At 35.3% G+C, this 20,625-nt stretch overlaps 1 protein-coding gene across 28 annotated transcripts in view; it reads left to right on the top strand.

Moving 5' to 3' along the window:
- The window catches only part of LOC307187576 (uncharacterized protein), a 791,299-nt gene that overhangs the window by 714,636 nt on the left and 56,038 nt on the right, over positions 1–20,625 (top strand). For 15 of the 28 annotated variants that reach the window (XM_079923804.1, XM_079923803.1, XM_079923777.1 and 12 more), the window contains 4 exons: positions 1,626–1,853; positions 10,896–11,018; positions 12,413–12,523; positions 13,660–13,863. The gene's annotated coding sequence lies outside the window, so the exon portion shown is untranslated. Of the gene's footprint in view, positions 1–1,622; positions 1,854–10,895; positions 11,019–12,412; positions 12,524–13,654; positions 13,864–20,625 lie in introns of those variants that run through there. The other 13 variants (XR_013828646.1, XR_013828647.1, XM_079923778.1 and 10 more) reach the window with 8 other exon arrangements.

Here is a 20,625-nt window from a genome sequence, read left to right on the forward strand (position 1 = left end):
AAACCATGTTCAGTTTAATTTTGGACTTTAAAGTTGATATTTTTGAAATGAGATGGATAGATATATAGATAGATAAATAGATATAGATTGATCTGTCTAAATTAAATTTGTCAAACAAGGAGTATTTTACCTGAGACACTGTGATCTGGCAACTACCTGACACATATCAGGTGCTCAATAAGTAACTGTTGAATAGATTAGTGAATATAATTTTTAGGGAAGATCATAGAAAACAAAAAACCATGATCACAATCTGTAAAATATAACCATATAATGGTAAAATATGAAATGTAACTTGATGATTTAGCTTCTACCCAAAAATATTTACCTGTGTCTATTTTATATAAATAATCTGGCATTTTGGAAGACTAGAATTTTACATCTGATATGAGATGGATTATTTATTCTTTCAAACTTGAGGTTAAAGGTCAAATATCTCTTATGTTCTGTGGCATGTCCTTGGTCACAGTTATAAGAAGACAGACATAGAAGTTAATAGAGCAGGGAGATTTGTTTATCTGGGCATTTGGATATAAGATGCAAAGTCAAAAGACACCAAATTATTTTAGGGTAAACTTCAATTACTTAGTTCATGATTTATGAACAAGAAGGATATCTCAAATTTACTGAAATATCAAGGAAAATATGAAGCTGAAGAAATTAAATTCTTATATATTTTGAGCATAAAAAGGAAGAAAAATGATTCAGACTTCTAAACTTCTAGCCAAGCTTCCCAAGGGTCAGACATTTTTACTAAAAGGAAAAAACACACAATATAATACATCCATTATTCTTTCATTTTGCAAAATGTCAAACTCCATGTGATCCTTTTAATTTCTATGGGTGTTCTCAACAGATTCTATCTAGAGATGGAGCTAATACACAGTTTGGCAAGTGTAGATCAGAATGTGCATAAAAAGCCATCATGACTTACACACACACAGTCACACACACCATAGTATCAAAAACGCTTGAATCAGACAGATAAAGTGAAAGTTTTCTTTCTCCTGAATTTGCCATATCTAACATATCTATTTTGGGGCCAATGTGGTCTCATGAAAATGATTTTTATGTCTAAAGGATATGGACTCCACAATGCATCTGTTCTCCCCTTTCACCTCCTGGAGCTGAGAAAGGGTCATGAGCAGTTCACTACTTATTCCTTGAGTAGCCAAATTGGTATTATTTTCTGAAGTTGTTCCTGGGAGTAAGACAACACAGTGGTGAGACTATTAAAACTAATAATTTCATCTGAAATGTGCAGCTTCCTTTCATCTCCTGTCTGCCTGCCCAAGGCTAGAAGTCACTTCTTATGCTCATCTTAATATTTGAGATTTTAAACAATTCTTAGATGCAGTGAATAGACTGATCAAACATACGTGTTTAAAAGTGAATAAACTTTATTCCACCTCTGCAGAAGCGAAAGCAAATGACTTAAATGTGGAGAAGCAGATTTTTCTTCCTTGCTTCTCAAAAACTACGAGGACTTCCTGTTTCATCATTCTTTAAGTCTACCTATAGTGGTCTAAAGGTGAAATGCCTGAATATTAAGCCATAATCAATCATTGTACACACACTAATTACTTTCTGTCCTCCCCTTTCCTTGTCATCATGGTCCAAAGCAGGTTTTTGAGACTGAGTACATTCATCTGAGCTGTTAGCTGCTACGCTCCACTGCATCCTCCTATGATCTGCCTGGTCCAAACCCCTGGAGAAAATTTGTGCATGCATACTGTATGTGAACTTTAGATAAATAAATAAACACGTGAACCAGCTTCCAGATAATTGAAAGCGAGTGAAGGAGGGAGCAAAAAGAAAACAATTTCTCTGGGGATAAGCGGCTAAGGTGGCAGGTATGATTAAAATCCATATGATTTATGGGCAGGTGGATTACTAACATGACAGCCCTGTTAGTGTTTGTTTGTTTTGGTGCATTTGACAATAAAGTTTTGTTGATGTTGTTGTGCTTGCTGTGGGTTTTGCTCAGGAGTTAGCCACTCAGGAATTCCTAGTGCCTGACTGAGCAGTAATTTAGCAAGCTCTCTTGTGCTCTTTTCCTGTCAGCATTAACATGTCAATTCATTTTAATAGTCTGGGCATGCTCAGTGGGCAGGCATTTTCTCAGTAGGCATCCCAGGAGCCCACCCCGCGGTGCAGAAATGTGTTATAGCTTGTCTCAGGCCTCGTAGACTTCAGCAGGTTTATTTTCATTATGGCCAAGCGTATTTGTTAAAACAAAGCCAAAATAATATAGAAAATCAAGACCTTAACAAATGAAATGGGTTATGTATATTTGATTGGTAATTTAAGCTCCTTTCAAAGATCAGTTTGGACAATCTTTCTTTACACAAAATTATTACATGGTAGAGTTTTATAAAAATGTGTGCTGTCACTGCTTCTAGTTTTTAGAAGTTAAATGATATTCTGTCACAATGGGGATTTTCTGTAATCATAATTAATTAATAGTTGAAGTGGCTTTTATGTTAAACAAGAATTTGCCTATCTTTCTCATGAAAGTGGATTTTTATCTAATGTTCTGTCCATAAGTAAGTGGATGAATGGATGTAGAAATAGGTACATAAGTACATAAAAAAACAAACACAGGCACACAGACACTCAAATCAAACTACCAATTAGAAGTCTTGGTGCTTCGTAAATCTGTCCCTCAATTGTCAAAGTAGATCTCAATTTAAATCCGAATTTCAGATATGCTAGCAAATACCTTGTCAGGCAGAAAGAAAGTGAAAAAAGAAAAGAAAGAGAAGAAACCTAATTCCACAACCCCAATAAAATTTGGTTCACCACTGCAGAAGCGTTGGCTAGTTAAGCCATTTATGCAAATGACTGCTTCAAAAAAGCAAGCTTTTGAGGGCACACTTTAAAGCAGATAAAAAATTCAACGTGTTGTAATGTTGACACATTTTTGGATCTCAGAATTTTTTAAACTGCTTATCAATTCTGTAATATTAAGAGTAAACAAACAAGGAGGGAGAAAGATACCAGCACAGAGAATTATATTAGCTTTTTCTTTGAATACTCAATCTCAATCTTTTCTCTTCCATCCCTGTTTTCCTTGATCTTGAGTGGCAAGCTTTGTCTCTTCGATTATGTAAGGAAAGTGAATTGATGGTGTATAGGCTCAGAAGATTTTTCTGTAGTACAGTTGGTGGGAATGGTCTGGCCTTTGTGCATCATTACACAATAGAACAAAATTCTGCTTAGAATTTAGAGTTCAACAGAAGGGTGTTATACCTCAGGTATACCCTGGTCTCCCACTAAACATTCTTTAAAATAATTTCAAGTGATACTCCTGTAAATTATTTTGCATATAGGTCATTTTAGAAATTCTTAACATAAAGTTTTAGAATTCTCCACAGTGCCGTAATTTCCATTTTTACCTCCTTTCAGTTTTAACCATGGATATTGACTAGTTACCCATTAGCAAGAATTCTATTAAGGTTTCAAATTTTCAGTGATTGGAAATATAAACCAGGGATATTTAAGCAGTGATAACTTAATCCAAAATAATAGTAATAATATTTTAACTGATATCATCATTCATAGGAAGTACAGTGTTTTTTAAGGTCTAAAAATATTCACTGAACTCAGGAAGTAGCTGCTTATAAATGCCTATTCAGGTCGGGGAAAATGTTTTCCATATTCTGTATCCCAAAGGGCAAAGTGGAAAGATAGTGGATAACAGGAAGGGATACAGAGGCGATTAGATGGATGTGAAGGCAGAGGTCAGAAAAGAGGGAGCAGCTCTCCTTCCTGAAGCTCTCCTTTCCTTCCTGTGGCTTTTCCATCACTCTGCCTGGTTCAGACAACTCTATTCTAGCTGCCCTCCTGTCAAGAGTATTCTAGCTGCCCTCCTGTCACACAAATATATCTTTGGGTGTGTATCTATCCGTATACTATATGCATGCTCATCTTAAGATGATTAGAGAAAAGAAAAACGAAGAACAAAAGATATTTCTTGCCTTCTGAATCTTAAACCAAACCTCTCCTTTATGACACCTCTAAAGTTTGCATACTGGGAGAAAGTTGACTAGCATATTTTTGCCAAGATGAACAATGATAACTTTTCCCTAAAATACTGAATGTACTTTAACTCACAAAAACTTTGTTCATATAAAATAGAGTAGAAAAAGCCCTTCATTTGTAAAATGCTTTCAGATTCTCAATGAGAGGTACTCTATTTTTGTGATTCAGTCTGCTCACACGTTCATTAATATTATTATGAAAAAATTACAATTTTAATTTTAATAAAGCAAACTAGAGAATGTATTCTGCCTGTCACCTTCTCTCTGTGTTCAGTATACAATGGATTACCTGGTAGCAATAAATTCCCTGACTGTATTTTAACTCAAATATAGTGCTTCCAATTTTTTAAATAAAATTTTTGCAGATATATAATTTACATAATCTATGATTGATAGTGTTTATTAATAAAATTTCAAGTCTCTGTCTCTCTCTTTTTCTTTCTGAAATACACATAACTTTCCCCTCCCCCCAAGACACACACACACACACACACACACACACACACACACATATTCTCTATCTCTCTCTCTCTCTCTCTCTCTCTCTCTCTCTCTCTCTCTTCAGGGCTCATTCCAATCTAATGAGGATTATTTTCACAGCATTCCAGACATAATGTTTCAAATTATTATTCTATAATCCTTGTTCTTCTGCTGCAGATAAAAGGAGAACACATTTAAAGAACCATTGCTTAGAAGTCTCTTTTACGTAACTGTTAAAGCAATCAAAAAAAGAATTAGCTGTGAAGCATACAAGAAGGTTCCATGGGATTCTGAATGACTCCTTCTAACATTCAAAGTATTTACATATGTTGTGTATGACTAGAATAATGGAAGTGGTAGAGAATGTGATATTTTCATCAATTTTCAGAATTATTTTGAATAGGACTTAAACTTTAGAACTAATAACAATGTAGCACATAAATGTCCAATAGCCAAAATATACTACCTAATCATTTGCTTTTTATGGAAGTAGGGCTGGGAATAGTAAAATTATTATTTCCTTTAAATATCTTTGTAAATTTCTTTTAGTCTTACGATTTATGGCTTCCTTTTCACAGTGAATCTACCTTTCAAAGAATTACTTATTCTTTGAAAACTTTACAGAGGCATCCTACATGATTCATTTTCATATTATTTACAGCAAATACGTAACTCATATACTGACAGTAGCATCTTTGTAGTTCTTTTTAAAATATGGATGAAATATGATTTTTCTTCCAAGGTACAAAACATCATTAAGGGCTCAGGTGGTTAAAATCAACATGAAAAATACATGCCGCATTTTCTCCCCTTAAATGCAATAATGTAATCAGATTTCAAGTCATCTTACCTACCTCACTTACAGCTTTATGGAGATTAATTAGTTTTTAGACCCCAGTCACATGATCTTTTCTGACTGTCATTTAGCTGGCTGACAAGAACCTGTAAGCTGTCTCCTGCCCCAAAGGACAGATTAAATTTTAGTATTGTTTGTCTTCTTTCTTTGATTTAAAGGCATATTTTTAAAGTTATATTTATTTTATCTTGTTGTTAATTGGAAATTTATTGTAACCTTGTTTGGGGGGAAGGTAAATATTTAAATAATTATAAATACTAGGTAAAATGTTCTCCCTCCTTTGCTATAGACTGTTATGCTGACACCTAAAAACTACCTTTTTATTATTTATGATCCAGATGTTACAAGCATTCAGATGTTGTCTACAACAAAACTGCACCTCACAGGAGAGGTTACTCAGGTGCTCCGAGTTAAGGACACTGGTAGTTGGTGGTCCCAAAACAGGTTTCTAAAGTCAAAATGGTGATGAAAAAAAGATTTTAATTACTTGGAAATTTACTAAGTAACAACAACAAAAAAAGTATGATTTGCCTCAGTGGCAAAATTTCTGTTAAGAAAAAAACACAAAAAACAAAATTCAACACGACAAAAACTTAATAGTTATGCATTTTTACTCCTTAATAATGTATTTTCTGTGATTACTGTTATCATTTATCACTCTGTTGCTGACTGAGCTGAGAATTAAAATGGAAACATCATAGCCTTAGTTTTTATGTTAGTATACTTAACCGTGGATTCTCACTAGAAAAAAAACAAAAGAAGAAAACATTGATAAAGTACTTCAATCTGCTTTACAATATGTGATTAAAGAAGGAAAAGAAACCTTGTCTGCTACAGTTGTTAAAACATTGATATTTCTAGCTGGTGTCCTAATTAAGGTGTAATGAGAGATTTGAAGTGCAGTGAATTCCCTTCATTCACGTCACTAAACCAGTGAACCACAACTACACGTAGAGTTTCAGGGAGAAATAAGACCAAGTAAATTAGTTATCCTGTAACTCCTGAGCAGTTGGTTCAGCACTGGAGCCACTGAGGCGTAGATACATGGGGAATGTGTGACGTCTGGCTGCTATTTGACTGCAGATTTCCTTTCATGGATACTAAACAATAAACAGTCACTCCACCTAGGAGAGAACTTGATTCCATCAACACATGGAATTTCCTGGCTCTTGAATATAGACGCCACAGGATTTTCATTGCTCAGGTGTTACTGGATGCAATGCTGATTTGGGAACTGAAATTATCTATTTCCCTCGCCTGTGGAATTGGATCATTGCCTTTGGCAGTAAACCCAGACTCCTGCGAATGATGAAGACATCCCTCCATGCCTACCTAGAAAATAGCGCCAACATGGATGCCATTAGAAAAGATTCAACTGAGTGTATGCTGAGAAAATTGTGTCTTCCATACCTTGCATGAAGAGGGAAGATTTGAGAACACCAGTACAGGTTGAAGCCTGCTCCCTTGAGTGGAATCACTGGGTTAATCAAAAACTCTTAAAGGACACTGGTGTAGTACTTTCTGGCATTTTTTTTTCCCAACACATGGTTCATCTACTTGTGTTTCCTGCCTGACTTTGGCAATGAGAAATTAATCACGCCACTCTATGCCTACCTTCAAAGATTATTTTAAATAATTAGAACAGAGATAAATGATGGGAAAGAATCTCAATACTCATCCTGGAGCATCTGTATAAATAATAGATTTGATAAGCTTTATATTCATTTTCTTTATAGTGACCTTTGGAGAGTAAATTCCATTTCAAATTCCCAATTTGTAAATAACAAAAAGCCAAAAGCAAGAGAGGTAACAGGGTAATCCAAATCCTCTATAGATCCATTGGTCTCATCAACCTCTCTATTATTCTTAGGAAATGTGTTATCATTATGTTTGGGTTCTTCACCAGGAAGCAGTGGTTCCATACCCTATGACATTCTTTTGGTCCTATACATAGATTTTGTACATGCCATCATCCTATGTTTAGTTAAAATAATAGAAAAAGAACTATTCCATTGCCAGGTAAACATTACACATCTAATCAGTTGTCTCCAGCACAGTCTTATAACTTCAGAGTTAAAATTGCATAGTTACATCCTTTATTGGCACCTGTGAGCTGCCCCTCTCTCCTTTTCCCACAAAAGAGACCTAGATCAGCAGGGGTGGACAGTAAGCACATCCCCAACCCCTCCAATCCATAGAAATGATCATAAATAAACAAATGCCTGAATATATCCATTTCTATCCCCAGTAGGCAGCATTCCAAGCCAGGCATGTTGATCCTGGGTTTCTGTTCCACTGATAACAGGGGATATGCCATTTTTGTTCCAGCCCAGAGCCATCCAATGTGCACTTGTAAGGCAAGTTTCCATGTTGAGTGAATAAGGATCATTGTTTCCTACATAATGAGCCTCCCTCTCCTTTGGCTCTCAGTGAAAGGCTGCCACCACACTGGCTAAGAAATAGTCCTGTTTAACCGCCAAGTGTCTGCTGAACACAGTGTGTAATGGGAATGATTTTCATATCCTTCATTACATAACTGGCACATGAATAATTTTGCCCACCAGGTCATCATGTCACATCATCCATGGTAACTTGTTCGATCAAATGTAAAAACTGCATTACTCATCCAAAATGATCATTTTTACAAGAAAAATAAGGAAATGCCTTTATTTCTACTCCCTTCCGCCTCCATATATTGAAGATGTTGGTTTCAGAAATTAATAGTTAAGGAAAGCCAATAAAGTACATTGACTGAATTCATATTGCAATTTAAAATATGTTTTCAAGTGGTGTATATCTTTTATACCTGTTTCTGGCTGGCATAGCCAAACCAAGGATCTAGACATTAATACTAGATCCAGTTCACTAATATTTAGTGCTCTAAATCCAATCTATATTAGCATGTCAGCCCTGAATCAAAGCAGAAGACAGCGGTATTTATGATTATTAGTACAATATTGAATCATCCTGAACCAATTACTGATCCAATTACCGTGTCATTATTATCTTCTGAATAGGGCTTGATTCGTCTGTGATAAATATGATGCAATTAAACCACCTTTTTACATAATAAAACACTGCAGGTGTTTATTCTTAAGAGTTCACAGATACCAACAACCAATAGATTTAATTTAAAAATATCCTTGATATAAGTGTGAATTTTATTAAAATTTTCTAACTTTCACGTACATTTAAAGTGTATATTATTGAAAGATACAATTGTGTAATCTCTTGTCTGGGTATTATTTAGAAACTATACTAACTGTCAGACAAAACAAAAATTAACATGGTTGCTTAATATTCTGATTAAAAATGACATTTATTCAAGGCATATAAACATTAACTGAATTACTAAAGAAAGTTTTTAGTAATAGGTATGTTACAAAAAGAGATTAACAATAACAGCAAAAGTATATATGCAATTTTCAAACTTTTTTCACTGCGTATTTAAATATACTATTATTTGAATGACCCACACTTCAACCAGTCTAAATGTTAATAATTCTAAGAACCTTCATCTAAAAGACAAAAATCATTAAACAGAAAACAATGTTTAAAGTTATAATTTTACATGTTGAAAATAACCCAAGAAATTGTCTTAGTTCTTGATGTGTTTCCTCTCCTCACTCTCTCTAGCCCCAAATTTAAAATCAACATTTATAGTTAGAGGAGTAGAAAAAAATAATATCAGGATTACAATTTGGAGGGATTTTACAAAGGTATCTTGATTATTATAAAAAATTTTTTTTTTAAGTTTATTAAAAATAATGGATTCAGAAACAAAACCACCTTGACAGATTCAATTTATTACCAAGTGGGCCTATTGTACTATTTCTATCCTGCATTTTTCTTGATACCTTTTGGGGAAAGAAAATTTGATAGGAATCTTAATCTACCTATCAGGCTAGTAGCTGTTTAACTAATGTCACTCGGCAATGAAACAGTGGTTGGCCACCGACACCTTTTATAACGTTCTTCTAGATGTGGTCATAGAACGAACGGAACATGTGTCAGTATTTACTGACTGCATTATTGCAATCAGCCAAGGATTTCAAAGTGGCTGATAACATATAGCTTTTATCATACACCTTGCTGTTGGCCTATCTAGGTAATTATAGAAAGTTTGTTTTTGTTTTGAGACTATAATTATACAAATTACAGTTTTTGTCCTCTTCCATCCACACTCTCTGTCTCTCCCTTCCTTCCTCTCTTTTCATAAATAATTCTAAATAGGAGGGAGTTCCCACTTTTATTGCCAGCATTTCAATAATTGTAGATGTGTTCTTGCAGAAATCAACTGATAATTCTGAACACCTACCATCAATATCCAATTTTCTCCACATTTTAAAAGGCAAGAATAAACTCAAATCCATTCCAAGCAGATTAACAAAAATGTGCTTTTTCTTCAATCTACAGTGTGTATAGGGGAGGAAGAGTCATTGTGCCTCACATAAAGGAGTATTAAAAATTAAAATGAACATTTTCATTGGTGCAGACTAAAATTTATTCTTGTAACCACAGAACTTCAATATAAATTAAGAGTTTGTAAAAAATTGAAAATGGGTACTAGATTCCAGACAATATTTAATTTAACCTAAGTGTTAGAATAAAAGCAATAACACTGTGAATAAATTAATGAACTACAATTAATTATATTTCCAATAAGTGGTTTGGGTTTGAAACACCTACTCTCTGCACTGATAAAATAAAACCTACATCCTGCAGAAGCTAAAGTAAGTTAAATGAAGATGCTTTTAACAAGGTTATTACTTAAGCAATGACAGGTTTACAGATTTTAGCACCACTGGGTTTTCACAGGAGCTACAGCAAGTGCTAAAATAACACACACCTTCAGGTTCATTAAATTCACCAGTGTGATGAAATAACTGATATTTTGCTATATTGCTATAGTTCCTCAAAGAACCATCTATAAATAAGATACACTAGTAACAACTGTTTGTGCTGGTAAAATGATGAAATAATTCTTCCAAGGCTTATCTGCAAGGGAAAAATAGTGTTTAAGCAATACTGTGAGCATAGCTATATCTAGTAAGTTTGACTTCTTTGGAGTCACATATTTATTTATTTACCTAAAATAGGTATGTTCTGTAAAAGGTTTTGCCATGGGGCTGCACTCAGAAGGGAACTTGTAAAAAGGTGGTGTGTATTAAAAGGAAATAAACTGAATCTCACCCCCAAATATTTACTTTATTGTCTGATGTTTACTAGGATATTTATGGAGGCTGTTTTATTTAAAGAACTTATAAAATTCCAACAGCTGCCAGAAACAGCAGCGTCTCTGATAAATCCTTTACTGTAGTCTGTTGTGAGATGAGCCAAAAGCATAAATAGTGGGTTTCTAATAAATCAATGGAGCCTGGCCTTCGGAGACCTAGAAGACATATGGGCAGTAATAGACTATCTCAGGTTGTCTCATGAGTGATTCCATCTGGATGAAGTCTTGGTGTTATTCACAGCCTACTTCTTTCCTAAAACACCTTCAATCTTATCCACAGCCTCCATCTCAAATGTCAGACCACCTGGGATATGCAGCTGTCAGGCTGAAAGGAGAGCTGCCTGGGACTGGCCCCGGCCTCCTCATCAAGGAGATACTGTCACCAGCCAGCAGGCAATGCTAGGTGTGCAGGGGTGACCAACATTACTGAAAGCAGGGGCTATGCCTGGATCGGGATTTGAGATTTTAAGGGAAAAATAGAGAACTTAGCTGCCACAATGGCTATCTCTACAATAGAGCTGCCTCAGATGTGAGGATATGATATTCTCTCCTTCAAGATATTTTCTTCTTTTGGTCAATATTCATGTAGAGATCCATATATTTTGATTATAAATCAATCAAAATATATAATATTCACAAGTGTATTTCTTCATACTTCATATCATTCTCAAGTTTTTTGCCATATGTTCTCTTACATTGGTATGTATATTTTCCATTATTAACCAAATTTACCTTGACCAGTACATGCCGTCTGACATAATCTTTTCTTTATTATAACTATGCTTGTTAGTCTCTTTTCCTTTCCCCTCTGCATCTGGATACCCTCAGTCTCTGCTGATGTTCGTGGCTCTGACAACCTGGGAGACAGCAGCACCCTAATACAGGTGGTCATTTTAGTTGACAAGCGACTAGTAAGAATCCATTCAGTTTAATATTTAGTGTTCCCTTCTTCACTCTCCTGAACCCTCCCTTTAAGCAATTAGCAAACACAAAACTCCTATTGCAACTTCAATAATTGTACTCCTCCTCTTTGGAGATTGGATTATGTTTCTGCCATTCTGATTTTTCTCTTTTTTTTTTGCAAAGGTATTGAGGGTCACTTAACCCCACAAAAAATAGACCCCTTTAATCACAAATGATGGTTTCTACAAGAGGGCAGGTGCCATATCTAGCTTCTTTGCTTATATTTCTAAGTTTCAGCGATAGTTCTTGGCACTCTAAAATACTTAGCCAGTGAATGACTGAATTTGTGTCTTCCTATTTTCCTATGAAAGAGAATTGTCTTCATGGATAATCAAGACCCAATGTGATGTGGTATTATTTGCCTTAAAATTTTCTTTTCCCAAATTTCTTTCCTGTGCATACTTGTTACAATCCTTTTACTTCTTGCTTGGCTCCTTTCTTAACATCAGGCTGTATTTATTGTTGTTTTGCTTCCTTTTTCTAATCCTTGATCTGCTGTACCCAGCTTTAAGTTAGGCTCTGAAAGTTAAGTCATTTGGTGGTGGGTTTCTGATTTTATGAAAAATGAATCGTAATTTTTCCAGGGAGGCAGCACTGCATAGTGGTTAACAGCATGGGTTCTGGAGTCAGGTGGAATGAGTTTCAAACTCAGCACTGCAATGAACAGCCGGCATGATACTGGGCAGGACTGCAGTGTGTGCTCATGTTCTCCACAATGAGGACGTGACACAACCTTGCCTTGTTGGGTGGTAGAAGAATTAATTGTGACAAGTGTATGACACTCATGTCACATAATGCAGTGCTACCATTGAATACCTGATATTTTCTCTACAGTTGACTTGCTCTGTGAGATAAATATCATCACCATTTCACCCTTAGGAAACTAAGCATGGGAGAGTTATTCTTCTGATGTCGCATTAATGGTGAGATGGGGTTTGAATCAAGGTTAGTTTAATTGTAATGTCTTTATTTTTTCTGCAAGTTGCTCAGGAGGCAACTTTTGTGCCTCTGTGTAATTTTGTACTCTGTGTGTGCATAAAGAGCCAGGAAGGCTACTGGCTCCCCCTTCGAAACAGGTCTGGAATCTGACCACTCCTCTCTACCTCCACTACTACACCTTGGTCTCAGCCTTCGTCATCTCTTGCCTGGAATTCCCTATCAACCTTTTAATGAGGTCTTCCTCATTCTATCCTCGCCCTGTAACTTTTATTCTCAGCACAGCCACCCGAGCAATCTTTAGAAATTGTAAGACCTATCATGCTGTTGTTCTGCTGAAAATCCCACACTGAAACTCCATTTCACTGGACCTAAGGGCCAGTATCCTTGCAATGGTAACCATGTCACATAAAGGGTTGGCAGCTATGGCCCGTATGCCAAATCTGCCCACTGACATGTTTTAGTAACCCATGAGCTAGGGATACTATTACATTTTTCAATGGTTAAAAAAGGGTGTTTTTTTTTTAACTGTAGGATATGTGAAAATTATGTGAAATTTAACTTTCAATGTCCATAAATGAAGTTAATTGGAACCTAGACACTTACATTTACTTATATTTTATCTATGGCTGCTTTGGTACTACATAGGTCGAAATGAGTTGTTGGCAACAAAGACTGTGTATAGCGAAGCCTAAAATACTTACCATTGGGCTTTTCACAGAAATATTTGCTGACCTAAAAAATCTGGCCCGAGTTATTTCCATGACCTCGTACACTACTCTCCTCCACTCACTGTGCTTTTGTGGCACTGGCATTCCTGTTCCTGCCTTACGGTCTTTGCACTAGCTATTTCTTCTTTCTGGAATACCCTTTCCCCTATATGTCCACTTGCCTAATTTTCTTTACCTCTTTCAGTTGTCACCTGCTGCATGAGGTTGCCCACACTGAGCACCCTACTTGTTACTACAATGTACACCCTACGTTTTAGAGTCTTATTTCCTTCCCCCCACCTAACTTGCTCTACTTTTTCTTCTTTCATAGCACTTACCACCTTCTAACAGGCTATATCATTTGCTTACTTATTATGTTACTTATATATGTTACTTATTATGTTGGTTTTATTCTGTCTCTTCTTGCTAGTATAGAAGTCCCAAGAGGGCAGAGATGTCCATCCGCCTTGTTCAGTGGTATACCTCAAGTGCCTGAAATGTTGCCTCAAAAGCAGTTGCACTCAGTAAGTATCTGTTGACTATTGAATGTGATATTATAATGGTTCTTACTAAGCAAAGTATTTTGATATTTGACCTCTGGTCCCTCACTAGAGCTACTATTTTGATTTAATATTTTCCCTCAGGTTCATTACATGCAAAGGAAAATGTACTTAATTATATAGTTAACTAAGTAATTTGATTATGGTAGTATTCGATACCAGTCTCACTTTTCCAAAAGAAGCCCATCCTTTTCTTGCCTTACTCCAAAAAAACAACAGAATAACTTTTAATTCTTAAATATATGAATATGCCTGATAATTAACGCTTTTAGTTTTGAGTTGTATATACAGGTATTTTAATGTTTTTTATGTGGCAAATAGGATTGTCTAAAATATTTAAATAATATAGCTCTTTATAAGGAATAATATTATGAACAAATTATTCATGTATATTTTTGAATAGTATTGTAGATACTCAGATTAACAAAAATGAAAAAAATGATAAATAATGTATGACTGATTTTGAATGAAACTTTATAAGGTATTTTGAAGAAAAGAAAGGTTTTCCAAAATAACAATTCCTTCATTGCCTGTATAAAGTCTTAAAATGTAAAATTTAATTTTGGCCTGAATCATTTCATAAAAGTTAATTCAGTGTAACATGAAGTAAGATTTTAAGTGAAAAGCATAGGTTTTTTCCCATAAATTTAATTCACTTGACTAATTTGCATTGAATGTTGCCACATATGGTCCAAAATGAGCAGAAAATTCACATGTACTTCTAGTAAAAATGACTGATAAGTGCATAGACAACCATATTTTATGTAAGAACTTGAACAATTTCTTCAACAAAGAGTCTGAGGACAGAAAACAAAAATTACATTAATTAAATTATTTTTGCTAAAATATTAAAAACAGAAAATTATAGTTATGGTATTCCACCAAGTGAAAAACCACTTTAACCTCTTTGTATGATCATATATAATAGAATGAGGTTTGATATTCAAAATGATAACTCTGAGAAATTTTAAAATGCTACAAATCCATTTGAATCATCTCATTACACTTTATTTTTACTATCTTAGTAAATGTTATTTCATTCTCTTCATCTCAAAATTAGCTTCTATTTTAGAATAAATACAAATGTTTTAGACAGAATCCTTACTAATATGAATAAAATAGAGGATATGTTCATATTACACTGATCTTATCAAACATGTACTGCTTGTTTGTGTGTTGGTAATCATCTATCCTTGCTATCATTCAAATGGTCCATTATGAATGATCACATTACATGCAAACAATTAACTGGCACCTTCCATCCAGGTATGATAAAAATGGGGGATAGTGGAAGAGAATGACTCATTTAGTGAACTGGACAGGAATTAGAATCTTGAAGAAATGGGCCCAAGTAGCTAAATACTGTAGTTAGTGTGCATTTAACTACAGACAGTAGTTATAATTTCAGTTGAGCTTCATATGCTGTCCTAGATCTTTGACTTTCTAGTAGATGCTGAAAATATGTGACCTGGAATTTTTTTCAGTTTATGGACAAGGTTTTTCATGTCCTCTGACTCTGAAGAAAGCAAAGTTCCCCCAAAAGTTGGAAAAATGACTCACTTGGGATTTAAAATTTCTAAAAGTAGGTTTTAAGAAAATGGATGTTGAGAAATAATGATTACAAAAATAAATAAAAGGAAAATGGCAGAAAAAATATTGATCTTGTTTAGTGGTTCTAGATATTTTTATGTGGATCATGTAGGAAAGACCATGACCCTGTATCTGTAAGATATAATGAAAAACTGCAGCACAAATTATTCAGTTCTAGCAGTGCAACTTTGTAGATACTCATTATATGCCAAGAAAGATAAAACACCTAAAACTGGCACTGGTTTGGGGAAATTTGAGTCATGGGACAGACAACGGTAAGTGAAAAATGTGGAGGTGAAATAATTAATGAAGCAAGAGGCCCTGTGGAAGTTTATCATCAAAGCCTTACACAGGGAGGAGGGTCTCAACTGTGGAAAACTCATGGAACTTACACGGAGTTACAAGGGGAAGATGTGGGAAACCAACCCAGCATTGCAATTGTCATAAGGGCAGGAGATTCTCTATGGCTTGTGGCACTTAAGGGAAGGTAACCAGATCACATACATATCAATCCAGTTGCTAACCATCAATTTCAACTTCCCCCAAATGAACTAAACTATAAAATACTACTTTTTAATATCATTTTTAAACAACAGCTATACTTAAGAATTTTGGTCTTTAAGTGTTTCAGGCCTTTTATTGTAGATCTTTGGGAATGGACCTCTTGGGGGATGGATCCCAGGAAATATTGATTTTTTTATGTAATACGCTGCGATATTTTGGCTTTGGAGTGTGGGATTAAGTTAGAGTTTTAAATTGTTTTCTTTGAATAATTCTGTGCCTATTTATTGCATCCTCCTCAATGCCCTATGCATAGTATTTTCTAGAAAAAAAATTTGTCTAGTTTTCTAAGCTAAGACTTGCTTGAATACTGGTTGCCTTCTAAGCAAGTGAGGTTTATATCAATTTTCCATAACTTCTTAATATACATTGGAGTATTTCTTTGTCCTGTCATTCTCCACTTCAGTGGAAGAAGGGTATCCTTCAGTCTCCTGAAAGCAGACCAGTAGGAAAAGAATTATAGCAAGCAGGCAGTTATTGCACAAGATATTTTTTCAAGCTCTGGTGAAAAGAGTGATTAGTGGAGAATGAACATTACCTTCTAATCCTTGAAGACTAGGTAAATTGTGGGAGCTACTCTAGCCACAACCCTTACAATCTTCGAATAGATTCCAAGGCACTACTTTCTTTGGAAATGAAACAATTCAGTAGTATTTCATGAAATGTTTTATTTGTTTATCTGTTGCAGTCAATACAATGCAGTATCCCATTTAAAATATTGCATCCCTTAAAGATGTGGTACACACACAGAATATGGAATATTATTCAGGCATAAAAAAATGAAATAATGCCATTTGCAGCAACATGGATGGAACTAGAGATTATCATACTAAGTGAAATAAGTCAGACAGAGAAAGACAAATAGCATATGATATCACTCATATGTGGAATCTAAAAAAAGATACAAATGAACTTATTTACAAAACAGAAATAGACCCACAGACATATAAAACAAACTTATGGTTACCAAAAGGGAAGGGGTTGGGAGAATAAATTGTTTGGGATTAACATATACACAGTCCTACATATAAAATAGATAAACAACAAGGACCTACTGTATAGCACAGGGAACTATACTCAATATTTTGTAGTAATCTATAAGGGAAGAGAATCTGAAAAAGAATATATATAGTGAGTTTTCAGTAATACTTAGGTGAAAAATTAAGACCTGTTGGTTAACTTTCTGATCTGACTACAAAAATCCATTAAATTGAGTAGTACTTCTGAATGCATCAGAGAGGAAGATTCCAGGAAGCTTTCCGGTGACAGCCATGTGGCTGACAGGGTCTTGATGCTCCGGCCAGGTATCAGGCCTGAGCCTTGGAGGTTAGAGAGCTGAGTTCAGGACACTGGACCACCAGAGACCTCCCAGACCCATGTAATATCAGTTGGCGAGAAATCTCCCAGAGATCTCCATCTCAATGCTAAGACCCAACTCCACTCAAAGAACAGCAAGCTACAGTACTGGACACCACATGCCAGACAACTAGCAAGACAGGAACACAAACCCACTCATTAGCAGAGAGGCTGCCTAAAATAATACTAGTTCACAGACACCCCAAAACACACCACCAAACTTGGTTCTGCCCAACAGAAAGACAAGATCCAGCCTCATCCACCAGAACACAGGCACCAGTTCCCTCCAACAGGAAGCCTACTTGAGCCACTGAATCAAACTCAGCCACTGGGGGCACACACCAAAAACAACGAGAACTATGAACGTGCAGACTGCAAAAAGGAGACATCAAACACAGTAAGGTAAGAAAAATGAAACGACAGAGAAATACGCAGCAGATGAAGGAGCAAGGTAAAAACCCACCAGACCAAACAAATGAAGAGGAAATAGACAGTCTACCTGAAAAATAATTCAGAGGAGTGATAGTAAAGATGATCCACAATCTTGGAAATAGAATGGAGAAAATACAAGAAACGTTTAACAAGTACCTAGAAGAACTAAAGAGCAAAGAAACAATGAGGAACAACACAATCAATGATACTAAAAATTCTCTAGAAGGAATCAATAGCAGAATAACTGAGGCAGAAGAATGGATAAGTGACATGGAAGATAAAATTGTGGAAATAACTACCACAGAGCAGAATAAAGAAAAAAGAGTGAAAAGAATTGAGGACAGTCTCAGAGACCTCTGGGACAACATTAAATGCACCAACATTCGAATTATAGGGGTCCCAGAAGAAGAAGAGAAAAAGAAAGGGACTGAGAAAAGATTTGAAGAGATGATAGTTGAAAACTTCCCTAATATCGGAAAGAGTCAATCTAGTCCAGGAAGCACAGAGAGTCCCATACAGGATAAATCCAAGGAGAAACACTCCAAGACACATATTAATCAAACTATCAAAAATTAAATGCAAAGAAAAATTATTAAAAGCAGCAAAGCAAAAGCAACAAATAACAATCAAGGGAATCCCCATAAGGTTAACAGCTGATTTGTCAGCAGAAACTCTGCAAGCCAGAAGGGAGTGGCAGGATATATTTAAAGTGATGAAAGGGAAAAATCTACAACCAAGATTACTCTACCCATCAAGGATCTCATTCAGATTTGATGGAGAAATTAAAAGCTTTACAGACAAGCAACAGTTAAGAGAATTCAACACCACCAAAAGCTTTACAACAAATGCTAAAGGAACTTCTCTAGTCAGCAAACACAAGAGAAGAAAAAGACCTACAATAACAAACCCAAAACAATTTAAAAAGTGGTAATAGGAACATACATAGTGATAATTACCTTAAATATAAATGGATTAAATGCTCCAACCAAAAGACATAAACTGGCTGAATGGATACATGAGTAAGACCCGTATATATGCTCTCTACAAGAGACCCACTTCAGACCCAGGGACACATACAGACTGAAAGTGAGGGGATGGAAAAAGATATTCCGTGCAAATGGAAATCAAAAGAAAGCTAGAGTAGCAATTCTCATATTAGACAAAATAGACTATAAAATAAAGACTATTATAAGAGACAAAGAAGGACACTACATAATGATCAACAGATCAATCCAAGAAGAAGATACAACAACAGTAAATATTTATGCACCCAACATAAGAGCACGTCAATACATAAGGCAACTGCTAACAGACATAAAAGGGGAAATCGACAGTAACACAATCATAATAGGGGACTTTAACACCCCACTTTCACCAATGGACAGATTTTCCAAACTGAAAATAAATAAGGAAACACAAGCTTTAAATGATACATTAAACAAGATGGACTTAATTCATATTTATAGGACATTCCATTGAAAAAGAAGAGAATACACTTTCTTCTCAAGTGCTCATGGAACATTCTCCTGGATAGATCATACCTTGGGTCATAAATCAAGCCTTGGTAAATTTAAGAAAATTAAAATCATATCAAGTATCTTTTCCAACCACAACACTATGAGACCAGATATCAATTACAGGGAAAAAAAACTGTAAAAAATAGAAACACATGGAGGCTAAACAGTACACTATTTATTAACCAAGACATCACTGAAGAAATCAAAGAGGAAATCAAAAACTACCTAGAAACAAATGACAATGAAAACACGATGGCCCAAAACCTAAGGGATGCAGCAAAAGCAGTTCTAAGAGGGAGGTTTACAGCAATACAACCCTACCTCAAGAAATAGGAAACATCGCAAATAAACAACCTAACCTTACACCTAAAGCAATTAGAGAAAGAAGAACAAAATATACCCAAAGTTAGCAGAAGGAAAGAAATCATAAAGATCAGATCAGAAGTAAATGAAAAAGAAATGAAGGAAACAATAACAAAGATCAATAAAACTAAAAGCTGGATCTTTGAGAAGATAAACAAAATAGATAAACCATTAGCCAGACTCATCAAGAAAAAAAGGGAGAAGATGCAAATCAATAGGATTAGAAATGAAAAAGGAGAAGGAACAACTGACACTGCAGAAATACAACGATCATGAGAGATTACTACAAGCAACTCTATGCCAATAAAAAGGACAACCTGAAAGAAATGGACACATTCTTAGAAAAGCACAACCTTCTGAAACTGAACCAGGAAGAAATAGAAAATACAAACAGACCAATCACAAGCACTGAAATTGAAACTGTGATTAAAAATCTTCCAACAAACAAAAGCCCAGGACCAGATGGATTCACAGGCCAATTCTATCAAACATTCAGAGAAGATCTAACACCTATCCTTTTCAAACTCTTCCAAAATATAGCAGAGACAGGAACACTCCCAAACTCATTCTATGATGCCACCATAACCCTGATACCAAAACCAGACAAAGATGTCACAAAAAAAGAAAACTACAGGCCAATGTCACTGATGAATATAGATGCGAACATCCTCAACAAAATACTAGCAAATAGAATCCAGCAGCACATAAAAAGGATCATACACCATGATCAAGTGGGGTTTATCCCAATAATGCAAGGATTCTTCAATATATGCATTCAATCAATGTGCTACACCATATTAACAAATGGAAGGATAAAAACCATACGATAATCTCAATAGATGCAGAAAAAGCTTCTGACAAAAATCAATACCCATTTATGGTAAAAACACTCCAGAAAGTAGGCATAGAGGAAACTTACTTCAACATAATAAAGGCCATATATGACAAACCCACGGCCAACATCGTCCTCAATGGTGAAAAACTGAAAACATTTCCACTAAGATCAGGAACAAGACAAGGTG

This window comes from Stenella coeruleoalba, assembly GCF_951394435.1.
Source record: "Stenella coeruleoalba genome assembly, chromosome: 6".
Classification (NCBI taxonomy): Eukaryota; Metazoa; Chordata; class Mammalia; order Artiodactyla; family Delphinidae; genus Stenella; species Stenella coeruleoalba.